Source organism: Schistocerca nitens, unplaced genomic scaffold (genome assembly GCF_023898315.1).
Source record: "Schistocerca nitens isolate TAMUIC-IGC-003100 unplaced genomic scaffold, iqSchNite1.1 HiC_scaffold_270, whole genome shotgun sequence".
NCBI classification, from domain to species: Eukaryota; Metazoa; Arthropoda; class Insecta; order Orthoptera; family Acrididae; genus Schistocerca; species Schistocerca nitens.
In genome coordinates, this window is record NW_026045810.1 from 150013 (window position 1) to 160226 (window position 10214).

Sequence of the window (10214 nt, forward strand, 5' to 3'; positions counted from 1 at the left end):
GATAGGCAGCACTCCTTGTCGTTAACGTTCAGTGCCTCGGAGGCACCTGGACACAGCAACTTGCGAGGCCAGGCCAACGCTAGTCTGTAGAACACCATGCGAGCGTCCTAGTGGGGACCCGCGAGTGCTGCGTTCTCGGTTCTTCTCAAGGGAATCCTGCTATACATTCATGTGGATCGTGCATCTCAAGCGCGCAAGCCACACGGCAGCATTATCGTGGGAAAAGCAAAATGATGCATCGGCCGGGAATCGAACCCGGGCCGCCCGCGTGGCAGGCGAGCATTCTACCACTGAACCACCGATGCTCGGGCCGGTAGTAACTGCACGCTGCTTCCCGAGCAGATGTCTCAAGGGAAAGTGGGACTGCCGTCAAGCGCCGTAGCATTCTGTCGAGAAGATGCTGCAGACGCTGAATCCTGCACTGTACTGCTTAAAAATGCCGCCAGAACGCGGTCCTCTGCGTACTCTTGCGTCGCCGGCGCCGACTCTTGCCAAGGATGCGAAATGTGCGCGGATACGCTGTCCGAACGCGCCTGGATGTGCTCCCCTAGCCTACCTCGAAATGCGCCTGCCAGGTACGATCACCTTCGGCCGCTGCCGACAGGCGGGAAGCCGACACAGCGCGGCGTCGGGGCGCTCGCTTGTGCGGTGGTGGTGTAATGGTCAGCATAGTTGCCTTCCAAGCAGTTGGTCCGGGTTCGATTCCCGGCCACCGCAACAGGCTTTTTAATGTCACGTATGAGTACTTTCGCCACGCGCCCTTAACTTAATGTTTTTTCCCCCTCTTACTCGCTGCAGACCAGCCTATAGTGTGTCTCGACTGTCTCGACTTGTCTCGACTTTGCTCAGCTGACGCGAGAGCTGACGCTCTCCAATCGGCCTATATCAAAACGACAAGCACGAGAAACGACTGAGAGAGGTAAGGAGAGGCGAGGCGATGTACACACAGCACGCCCGTTCATTTCACGGTGGCGTCTCCCTGACCGAATCGGGCTGTAGCTCCGAAAACAAAGGAGAAAGAAAAATAGGAAGTAAAACTGCCAACAGTACCCTGTGTCCCCATGCGCTCTCCCGCCCAAGTACCGACAAGGGCCAAAGTTGTTACGCATCGGCAATCGGACATTTCCTTTCATCTTCTCTTTATCGGTTGAGAACCAGTGTATTCAACATATTATGGCCATTGCCGAGTGAATGCTGTAGCGCTTCCCGACAAGTCGGGTTCGGATCCTCTGTCAACTTCCACGCAGGGTGATGATGTTTTGGTCATCACACTCGCCAGCTGAAATCGGCGCTGCCTTTTCGTGGTAGTAAAAGCGTTGTGGCCCGTGGGGGGATCGAACCCACGACCTTCGCGTTATTAGCACGACGCTCTAACCAACTGAGCTAACGGGCCTCGACAGTTGCGCTCGCTCAGCCCTACGCTGCAAACGTATGGCATGAAGCCGTACACCATTTCTATGGTCGTCGGATGTCTGCTTCCCTCGTCTATACTCTGCTGACGGTCACGAAACAGTAGATATATTGCGAGCAGGACGGGAAACGGCAGCTCGGACAGCTCAAACTTGTCACGATTCGTGTGGAAAAAGTTCCGGTCCGGTACCGGGAATCGAACCCGGGCCTCCTGGGTGAAAGCCAGGTATCCTAGCCACTAGACCACACCGGATGTGGGCGTTCCTGACGCGGATCGGACGGTCGCTTGTAGCATTTCGTGTCGTGTCCCGCGTCGGCGCCCTTCTCTCTTTGCGAGCGTCTTTGCGCATACTGACTGGCAAGGCGCGCACCTCAAACGTCTCAGAGCAATGTTTTTGGCTTCATGCTGTGCTAGGAGAAGAGGAAAAGGGAAGCTGTAAGTAGCAATAACAGGGAGTAAACATTTTCCCGCTGAAGCGTTGAAAACGTTGTGGATAACAAACAAGAAATAAGTTGGTGCCCTAGCAACAGCATCACCATCAGTCACAGAAAATTAAATGCCCCGGGTGAGGATCGAACTCACGACCTTAAGATTATGAGACTTACGCGCTGCCTACTGCGCTACCGAGGCACAGGTGAAGCGCTTGTCCTGGAAACTGGCTAAGTACCACACCCAATGTTAGACGTAAAGACACTGTACTTCCTGGATAACGTGTTCTGTTGCTACACGTGCATTGCCAGCCCAGTTGATTGCGGTGTTGCTGCAGCTTTTGCAAACGATAGGCAGCACTCCTTGTCGTTAACGTTCAGTGCCTCGGAGGCACCTGGACACAGCAACTTGTGAGGCCAGGCCGACGCTAGTCTGTAGAACACCATGCGAGCGTCCTAGTGGGGACCCGCGAGTGCTGCGTTCTCGGTTCTTCTCAAGGGAATCCAGCTATACATTCATGTGGATCGTGCATCTCAAGCGCGCAAGCCACACGGCAGCATTATCGTGGGAAAAGCAAAATGATGCATCGGCCGTGAATCGAACCCGGGCCGCCCGCGTGGCAGGCGAGCACTCTGCCACTGAACCACCGATGCTCGGGCCGGTAGTAACTGCACGCTGCTTCCCGAGCAGATGTCTCAAGGGAAAGTGGGACTGCCGTCAAGCGCCGTAGCATTCTGTCGAGAAGATGCTGCAGACGCTGAATCCTGCACTGTACTGCTTAAAAATGCCGCCAGAACGCGGTCCTCTGCGTACTCTTGCGTCGCCGGCGCCGACTCTTGCCAAGGATGCGAAATGTGCGCGGATACGCTGTCCGAACGCGCCTGGATGTGCTCCCCTAGCCTACCTCGAAATGCGCCTGCCAGGTACGATCACCTTCGGCCGCTGCCGACAGGCGGGAAGCCGACACAGCGCGGCGTCGGGGCGCTCGCTTGTGCGGTGGTGGTGTAATGGTCAGCATAGTTGCCTTCCAAGCAGTTGGTCCGGGTTCGATTCCCGGCCACCGCAACAGGCTTTTTAATGTCACGTATGAGTACTTTCGCCACGCGCCCTTAACTTAATGTTTTTTCCCCCTCTTACTCGCTGCAGACCAGCCTATTCCCCCTCTTACTCGCTGCAGACCAGCCTATAGTGTGTCTCGACTGTCTCGACTTGTCTCGACTTTGCTCAGCTGACGCGAGAGCTGACGCTCTCCAATCGGCCTATATCAAAACGACAAGCACGAGAAACGACTGAGAGAGGTAAGGAGAGGCGAGGCGATGTACACACAGCACGCCCGTTCATTTCACGGTGGCGTCTCCCTGACCGAATCGGGCTGTAGCTCCGAAAACAAAGGAGAAAGAAAAATAGGAAGTAAAACTGCCAACAGTACCCTGTGTCCCCATGCGCTCTCCCGCCCAAGTACCGACAAGGGCCAAAGTTGTTACGCATCGGCAATCGGACATTTCCTTTCATCTTCTCTTTATCGGTTGAGAACCAGTGTATTCAACATATTATGGCCATTGCCGAGTGAATGCTGTAGCGCTTCCCGACAAGTCGGGTTCGGATCCTCTGTCAACTTCCACGCAGGGTGATGATGTTTTGGTCATCACACTCGCCAGCTGAAATCGGCGCTGCCTTTTCGTGGTAGTAAAAGCGTTGTGGCCCGTGGGGGGATCGAACCCACGACCTTCGCGTTATTAGCACGACGCTCTAACCAACTGAGCTAACGGGCCTCGACAGTTGCACTCGCTCAGCCCTACGCTGCAAACGTATGGCATGAAGCCGTACACCATTTCTATGGTCGTCGGATGTCTGCTTCCCTCGTCTATACTCTGCTGACGGTCACGAAACAGTAGATATATTGCGAGCAGGACGGGAAACGGCAGCTCGGACAGCTCAAACTTGTCACGATTCGTGTGGAAAAAGTTCCGTTCCGGTACCGGGAATCGAACCCGGGCCTCCTGGGTGAAAGCCAGGTATCCTAGCCACTAGACCACACCGGATGCGGGCGTTCCTGCGGCGGATCGGACGGTCGCTTGTAGCATTTCGTGTCGTGTCCCGCGTCGGCGCCCTTCTCTCTTTGCGAGCGTCTTTGCGCATACTGACTGGCAAGGCGCGCACCTCAAACGTCTCAGAGCAATGTTTTTGGCTTCATGCTGTGCTAGGAGAAGAGGAAAAGGGAAGCTGTAAGTAGCAATAACAGGGAGTAAACATTTTCCCGCTGAAGCGTTGAAAACGTTGTGGATAAAAAACAAGAAATAAGTTGGTGCCCTAGCAACAGCATCACCATCAGTCACAGAAAATTAAATGCCCCGGGTGAGGATCGAACTCACGACCTTAAGATTATGAGACTTACGCGCTGCCTACTGCGCTACCGAGGCACAGGTGAAGCGCTTGTCCTGGAAACTGGGTAAGTACCACACCCAATGTTAGACGTAAAGACACTGTACTTCCTGGATAACGTGTTCTGTTGCTACACGTGCATTGCCAGCCCAGTTGATTGCGGTGTTGCTGCAGATTTGCAAACGATAGGCAGCACTCCTTGTCGTTAACGTTCAGTGCCTCGGAGGCACCTGGACACAGCAACTTGCGAGGCCAGGCCGACGCTAGTCTGTAGAACACCATGCGAGCGTCCTAGTGGGGACCCGCGAGTGCTGCGTTCTCGGTTCTTCTCAAGGGAATCCTGCTATACATTCATGTGGATCGTGCATCTCAAGCGCGCAAGCCACACGGCAGCATTATCGTGGGAAAAGCAAAATGATGCATCGGCCGGGAATCGAACCCGGGCCGCCCGCGTGGCAGGCGAGCATTCTACCACTGAACCACCGATGCTCGGGCCGGTAGTAACTGCACGCTGCTTCCCGAGCAGATGTCTCAAGGGAAAGTGGGACTGCCGTCAAGCGCCGTAGCATTCTGTCGAGAAGATGCTGCAGACGCTGAATCCTGCACTGTACTGCTTAAAAATGCCGCCAGAACGCGGTCCTCTGCGTACTCTTGCGTCGCCGGCGCCGACTCTTGCCAAGGATGCGAAATGTGCGCGGATACGCTGTCCGAACGCGCCTGGATGTGCTCCCCTAGCCTACCTCGAAATGCGCCTGCCAGGTACGATCACCTTCGGCCGCTGCCGACAGGCGGGAAGCCGACACAGCGCGGCGTCGGGGCGCTCGCTTGTGCGGTGGTGGTGTAATGGTCAGCATAGTTGCCTTCCAAGCAGTTGGTCCGGGTTCGATTCCCGGCCACCGCAACAGGCTTTTTAATGTCACGTATGAGTACTTTCGCCACGCGCCCTTAACTTAATGTTTTTTCCCCCTCTTACTCGCTGCAGACCAGCCTATAGTGTGTCTCGACTGTCTCGACTTTGCTCAGCTGACGCGAGAGCTGACGCTCTCCAATCGGCCTATATCAAAACGACAAGCACGAGAAACGACTGAGAGAGGTAAGGAGAGGCGAGGCGATGTACACACAGCACGCCCGTTCATTTCACGGTGGCGTCTCCCTGACCGAATCGGGCTGTAGCTCCGAAAACAAAGGAGAAAGAAAAATAGGAAGTAAAACTGCCAACAGTACCCTGTGTCCCCATGCGCTCTCCCGCCCAAGTACCGACAAGGGCCAAAGTTGTTACGCATCGGCAATCGGACATTTCCTTTCATCTTCTCTTTATCGGTTGAGAACCAGTGTATTCAACATATTATGGCCATTGCCGAGTGAATGCTGTAGCGCTTCCCGACAAGTCGGGTTCGGATCCTCTGTCAACTTCCACGCAGGGTGATGATGTTTTGGTCATCACACTCGCCAGCTGAAATCGGCGCTGCCTTTTCGTGGTAGTAAAAGCGTTGTGGCCCGTGGGGGGATCGAACCCACGACCTTCGCGTTATTAGCACGACGCTCTAACCAACTGAGCTAACGGGCCTCGACAGTTGCGCTCGCTCAGCCCTACGCTGCAAACGTATGGCATGAAGCCGTACACCATTTCTATGGTCGTCGGATGTCTGCTTCCCTCGTCTATACTCTGCTGACGGTCACGAAACAGTAGATATATTGCGAGCAGGACGGGAAACGGCAGCTCGGACAGCTCAAACTTGTCACGATTCGTGTGGAAAAAGTTCCGTTCCGGTACCGGGAATCGAACCCGGGCCTCCTGGGTGAAAGCCAGGTATCCTAGCCACTAGACCACACCGGATGCGGGCGTTCCTGACGCGGATCGGACGGTCGCTTGTAGCATTTCGTGTCGTGTCCCGCGTCGGCGCCCTTCTCTCTTTGCGAGCGTCTTTGCGCATACTGACTGGCAAGGCGCGCACCTCAAACGTCTCAGAGCAATGTTTTTGGCTTCATGCTGTGCTAGGAGAAGAGGAAAAGGGAAGCTGTAAGTAGCAATAACAGGGAGTAAACATTTTCCCGCTGAAGCGTTGAAAACGTTGTGGATAACAAACAAGAAATAAGTTGGTGCCCTAGCAACAGCATCACCATCAGTCACAGAAAATTAAATGCCCCGGGTGAGGATCGAACTCACGACCTTAAGATTATGAGACTTACGCGCTGCCTACTGCGCTACCGAGGCACAGGTGAAGCGCTTGTCCTGGAAACTGGCTAAGTACCACACCCAATGTTAGACGTAAAGACACTGTACTTCCTGGATAACGTGTTCTGTTGCTACACGTGCATTGCCAGCCCAGTTGATTGCGGTGTTGCTGCAGCTTTTGCAAACGATAGGCAGCACTCCTTGTCGTTAACGTTCAGTGCCTCGGAGGCACCTGGACACAGCAACTTGTGAGGCCAGGCCGACGCTAGTCTGTAGAACACCATGCGAGCGTCCTAGTGGGGACCCGCGAGTGCTGCGTTCTCGGTTCTTCTCAAGGGAATCCAGCTATACATTCATGTGGATCGTGCATCTCAAGCGCGCAAGCCACACGGCAGCATTATCGTGGGAAAAGCAAAATGATGCATCGGCCGGGAATCGAACCCGGGCCGCCCGCGTGGCAGGCGAGCACTCTGCCACTGAACCACCGATGCTCGGGCCGGTAGTAACTGCACGCTGCTTCCCGAGCAGATGTCTCAAGGGAAAGTGGGACTGCCGTCAAGCGCCGTAGCATTCTGTCGAGAAGATGCTGCAGACGCTGAATCCTGCACTGTACTGCTTAAAAATGCCGCCAGAACGCGGTCCTCTGCGTACTCTTGCGTCGCCGGCGCCGACTCTTGCCAAGGATGCGAAATGTGCGCGGATACGCTGTCCGAACGCGCCTGGATGTGCTCCCCTAGCCTACCTCGAAATGCGCCTGCCAGGTACGATCACCTTCGGCCGCTGCCGACAGGCGGGAAGCCGACACAGCGCGGCGTCGGGGCGCTCGCTTGTGCGGTGGTGGTGTAATGGTCAGCATAGTTGCCTTCCAAGCAGTTGGTCCGGGTTCGATTCCCGGCCACCGCAACAGGCTTTTTAATGTCACGTATGAGTACTTTCGCCACGCGCCCTTAACTTAATGTTTTTTCCCCCTCTTACTCGCTGCAGACCAGCCTATAGTGTGTCTCGACTGTCTCGACTTGTCTCGACTTTGCTCAGCTGACGCGAGAGCTGACGCTCTCCAATCGGCCTATATCAAAACGACAAGCACGAGAAACGACTGAGAGAGGTAAGGAGAGGCGAGGCGATGTACACACAGCACGCCCGTTCATTTCACGGTGGCGTCTCCCTGACCGAATCGGGCTGTAGCTCCGAAAACAAAGGAGAAAGAAAAATAGGAAGTAAAACTGCCAACAGTACCCTGTGTCCCCATGCGCTCTCCCGCCCAAGTACCGACAAGGGCCAAAGTTGTTACGCATCGGCAATCGGACATTTCCTTTCATCTTCTCTTTATCGGTTGAGAACCAGTGTATTCAACATATTATGGCCATTGCCGAGTGAATGCTGTAGCGCTTCCCGACAAGTCGGGTTCGGATCCTCTGTCAACTTCCACGCAGGGTGATGATGTTTTGGTCATCACACTCGCCAGCTGAAATCGGCGCTGCCTTTTCGTGGTAGTAAAAGCGTTGTGGCCCGTGGGGGGATCGAACCCACGACCTTCGCGTTATTAGCACGACGCTCTAACCAACTGAGCTAACGGGCCTCGACAGTTGCACTCGCTCAGCCCTACGCTGCAAACGTATGGCATGAAGCCGTACACCATTTCTATGGTCGTCGGATGTCTGCTTCCCTCGTCTATACTCTGCTGACGGTCACGAAACAGTAGATATATTGCGAGCAGGACGGGAAACGGCAGCTCGGACAGCTCAAACTTGTCACGATTCGTGTGGAAAAAGTTCCGTTCCGGTACCGGGAATCGAACCCGGGCCTCCTGGGTGAAAGCCAGGTATCCTAGCCACTAGACCACACCGGATGCGGGCGTTCCTGCGGCGGATCGGACGGTCGCTTGTAGCATTTCGTGTCGTGTCCCGCGTCGGCGCCCTTCTCTCTTTGCGAGCGTCTTTGCGCATACTGACTGGCAAGGCGCGCACCTCAAACGTCTCAGAGCAATGTTTTTGGCTTCATGCTGTGCTAGGAGAAGAGGAAAAGGGAAGCTGTAAGTAGCAATAACAGGGAGTAAACATTTTCCCGCTGAAGCGTTGAAAACGTTGTGGATAAAAAACAAGAAATAAGTTGGTGCCCTAGCAACAGCATCACCATCAGTCACAGAAAATTAAATGCCCCGGGTGAGGATCGAACTCACGACCTTAAGATTATGAGACTTACGCGCTGCCTACTGCGCTACCGAGGCACAGGTGAAGCGCTTGTCCTGGAAACTGGCTAAGTACCACACCCAATGTTAGACGTAAAGACACTGTACTTCCTGGATAACGTGTTCTGTTGCTACACGTGCATTGCCAGCCCAGTTGATTGCGGTGTTGCTGCAGCTTTTGCAAACGATAGGCAGCACTCCTTGTCGTTAACGTTCAGTGCCTCGGAGGCACCTGGACACAGCAACTTGTGAGGCCAGGCCGACGCTAGTCTGTAGAACACCATGCGAGCGTCCTAGTGGGGACCCGCGAGTGCTGCGTTCTCGGTTCTTCTCAAGGGAATCCAGCTATACATTCATGTGGATCGTGCATCTCAAGCGCGCAAGCCACACGGCAGCATTATCGTGGGAAAAGCAAAATGATGCATCGGCCGGGAATCGAACCCGGGCCGCCCGCGTGGCAGGCGAGCACTCTGCCACTGAACCACCGATGCTCGGGCCGGTAGTAACTGCACGCTGCTTCCCGAGCAGATGTCTCAAGGGAAAGTGGGACTGCCGTCAAGCGCCGTAGCATTCTGTCGAGAAGATGCTGCAGACGCTGAATCCTGCACTGTACTGCTTAAAAATGCCGCCAGAACGCGGTCCTCTGCGTACTCTTGCGTCGCCGGCGCCGACTCTTGCCAAGGATGCGAAATGTGCGCGGATACGCTGTCCGAACGCGCCTGGATGTGCTCCCCTAGCCTACCTCGAAATGCGCCTGCCAGGTACGATCACCTTCGGCCGCTGCCGACAGGCGGGAAGCCGACACAGCGCGGCGTCGGGGCGCTCGCTTGTGCGGTGGTGGTGTAATGGTCAGCATAGTTGCCTTCCAAGCAGTTGGTCCGGGTTCGATTCCCGGCCACCGCAACAGGCTTTTTAATGTCACGTATGAGTACTTTCGCCACGCGCCCTTAACTTAATGTTTTTTCCCCCTCTTACTCGCTGCAGACCAGCCTATAGTGTGTCTCGACTGTCTCGACTTGTCTCGACTTTGCTCAGCTGACGCGAGAGCTGACGCTCTCCAATCGGCCTATATCAAAACGACAAGCACGAGAAACGACTGAGAGAGGTAAGGAGAGGCGAGGCGATGTACACACAGCACGCCCGTTCATTTCACGGTGGCGTCTCCCTGACCGAATCGGGCTGTAGCTCCGAAAACAAAGGAGAAAGAAAAATAGGAAGTAAAACTGCCAACAGTACCCTGTGTCCCCATGCGCTCTCCCGCCCAAGTACCGACAAGGGCCAAAGTTGTTACGCATCGGCAATCGGACATTTCCTTTCATCTTCTCTTTATCGGTTGAGAACCAGTGTATTCAACATATTATGGCCATTGCCGAGTGAATGCTGTAGCGCTTCCCGACAAGTCGGGTTCGGATCCTCTGTCAACTTCCACGCAGGGTGATGATGTTTTGGTCATCACACTCGCCAGCTGAAATCGGCGCTGCCTTTTCGTGGTAGTAAAAGCGTTGTGGCCCGTGGGGGGATCGAACCCACGACCTTCGCGTTATTAGCACGACGCTCTAACCAACTGAGCTAACGGGCCTCGACAGTTGCACTCGCTCAGCCCTACGCTGCAAACGTATGGCATGAAG

The 10214-nt window shown here is 54.9% G+C and overlaps 23 non-coding genes across 23 annotated transcripts; 5 read left to right on the plus strand and 18 right to left on the minus strand.

Annotated features, from left to right (window-relative positions):
- Positions 1-234: 234 nt before the first annotated feature.
- On the minus strand, positions 235-305 carry Trnag-gcc (transfer RNA glycine (anticodon GCC)). Its single transcript has one exon. It is a non-coding gene; the product is annotated as a tRNA-Gly (tRNA).
- Positions 306-645: 340 nt separating this feature from the next.
- On the plus strand, positions 646-717 carry Trnag-ucc (transfer RNA glycine (anticodon UCC)). Its single transcript has one exon. It is a non-coding gene; the product is annotated as a tRNA-Gly (tRNA).
- A 602-nt stretch (positions 718-1319) lies between these two features.
- Trnai-aau (transfer RNA isoleucine (anticodon AAU)) lies at positions 1320-1393 on the minus strand. The gene has a single exon. It is a non-coding gene; the product is annotated as a tRNA-Ile (tRNA).
- A 198-nt stretch (positions 1394-1591) lies between these two features.
- On the minus strand, positions 1592-1663 carry Trnae-uuc (transfer RNA glutamic acid (anticodon UUC)). The gene has a single exon. It is a non-coding gene; the product is annotated as a tRNA-Glu (tRNA).
- A 305-nt stretch (positions 1664-1968) lies between these two features.
- On the minus strand, positions 1969-2041 carry Trnam-cau (transfer RNA methionine (anticodon CAU)). The gene has a single exon. It is a non-coding gene; the product is annotated as a tRNA-Met (tRNA).
- Positions 2042-2422: 381 nt separating this feature from the next.
- On the minus strand, positions 2423-2493 carry Trnag-gcc (transfer RNA glycine (anticodon GCC)). The gene has a single exon. It is a non-coding gene; the product is annotated as a tRNA-Gly (tRNA).
- Positions 2494-2833: 340 nt separating this feature from the next.
- Trnag-ucc (transfer RNA glycine (anticodon UCC)) lies at positions 2834-2905 on the plus strand. Its single transcript has one exon. It is a non-coding gene; the product is annotated as a tRNA-Gly (tRNA).
- Positions 2906-3538: 633 nt separating this feature from the next.
- Trnai-aau (transfer RNA isoleucine (anticodon AAU)) lies at positions 3539-3612 on the minus strand. The gene has a single exon. It is a non-coding gene; the product is annotated as a tRNA-Ile (tRNA).
- Positions 3613-3810: 198 nt separating this feature from the next.
- Positions 3811-3882, minus strand: Trnae-uuc (transfer RNA glutamic acid (anticodon UUC)). The gene has a single exon. It is a non-coding gene; the product is annotated as a tRNA-Glu (tRNA).
- A 305-nt stretch (positions 3883-4187) lies between these two features.
- Positions 4188-4260, minus strand: Trnam-cau (transfer RNA methionine (anticodon CAU)). The gene has a single exon. It is a non-coding gene; the product is annotated as a tRNA-Met (tRNA).
- A 380-nt stretch (positions 4261-4640) lies between these two features.
- On the minus strand, positions 4641-4711 carry Trnag-gcc (transfer RNA glycine (anticodon GCC)). The gene has a single exon. It is a non-coding gene; the product is annotated as a tRNA-Gly (tRNA).
- Positions 4712-5051: 340 nt separating this feature from the next.
- Positions 5052-5123, plus strand: Trnag-ucc (transfer RNA glycine (anticodon UCC)). Its single transcript has one exon. It is a non-coding gene; the product is annotated as a tRNA-Gly (tRNA).
- A 592-nt stretch (positions 5124-5715) lies between these two features.
- Trnai-aau (transfer RNA isoleucine (anticodon AAU)) lies at positions 5716-5789 on the minus strand. Its single transcript has one exon. It is a non-coding gene; the product is annotated as a tRNA-Ile (tRNA).
- Positions 5790-5987: 198 nt separating this feature from the next.
- Positions 5988-6059, minus strand: Trnae-uuc (transfer RNA glutamic acid (anticodon UUC)). Its single transcript has one exon. It is a non-coding gene; the product is annotated as a tRNA-Glu (tRNA).
- Positions 6060-6364: 305 nt separating this feature from the next.
- On the minus strand, positions 6365-6437 carry Trnam-cau (transfer RNA methionine (anticodon CAU)). Its single transcript has one exon. It is a non-coding gene; the product is annotated as a tRNA-Met (tRNA).
- Positions 6438-6818: 381 nt separating this feature from the next.
- On the minus strand, positions 6819-6889 carry Trnag-gcc (transfer RNA glycine (anticodon GCC)). Its single transcript has one exon. It is a non-coding gene; the product is annotated as a tRNA-Gly (tRNA).
- Positions 6890-7229: 340 nt separating this feature from the next.
- On the plus strand, positions 7230-7301 carry Trnag-ucc (transfer RNA glycine (anticodon UCC)). The gene has a single exon. It is a non-coding gene; the product is annotated as a tRNA-Gly (tRNA).
- A 602-nt stretch (positions 7302-7903) lies between these two features.
- Trnai-aau (transfer RNA isoleucine (anticodon AAU)) lies at positions 7904-7977 on the minus strand. The gene has a single exon. It is a non-coding gene; the product is annotated as a tRNA-Ile (tRNA).
- Positions 7978-8175: 198 nt separating this feature from the next.
- Trnae-uuc (transfer RNA glutamic acid (anticodon UUC)) lies at positions 8176-8247 on the minus strand. The gene has a single exon. It is a non-coding gene; the product is annotated as a tRNA-Glu (tRNA).
- Positions 8248-8552: 305 nt separating this feature from the next.
- Trnam-cau (transfer RNA methionine (anticodon CAU)) lies at positions 8553-8625 on the minus strand. Its single transcript has one exon. It is a non-coding gene; the product is annotated as a tRNA-Met (tRNA).
- A 381-nt stretch (positions 8626-9006) lies between these two features.
- Trnag-gcc (transfer RNA glycine (anticodon GCC)) lies at positions 9007-9077 on the minus strand. Its single transcript has one exon. It is a non-coding gene; the product is annotated as a tRNA-Gly (tRNA).
- A 340-nt stretch (positions 9078-9417) lies between these two features.
- On the plus strand, positions 9418-9489 carry Trnag-ucc (transfer RNA glycine (anticodon UCC)). Its single transcript has one exon. It is a non-coding gene; the product is annotated as a tRNA-Gly (tRNA).
- Positions 9490-10091: 602 nt separating this feature from the next.
- Positions 10092-10165, minus strand: Trnai-aau (transfer RNA isoleucine (anticodon AAU)). The gene has a single exon. It is a non-coding gene; the product is annotated as a tRNA-Ile (tRNA).
- Between the last annotated feature and the right edge of the window lie 49 nt (positions 10166-10214).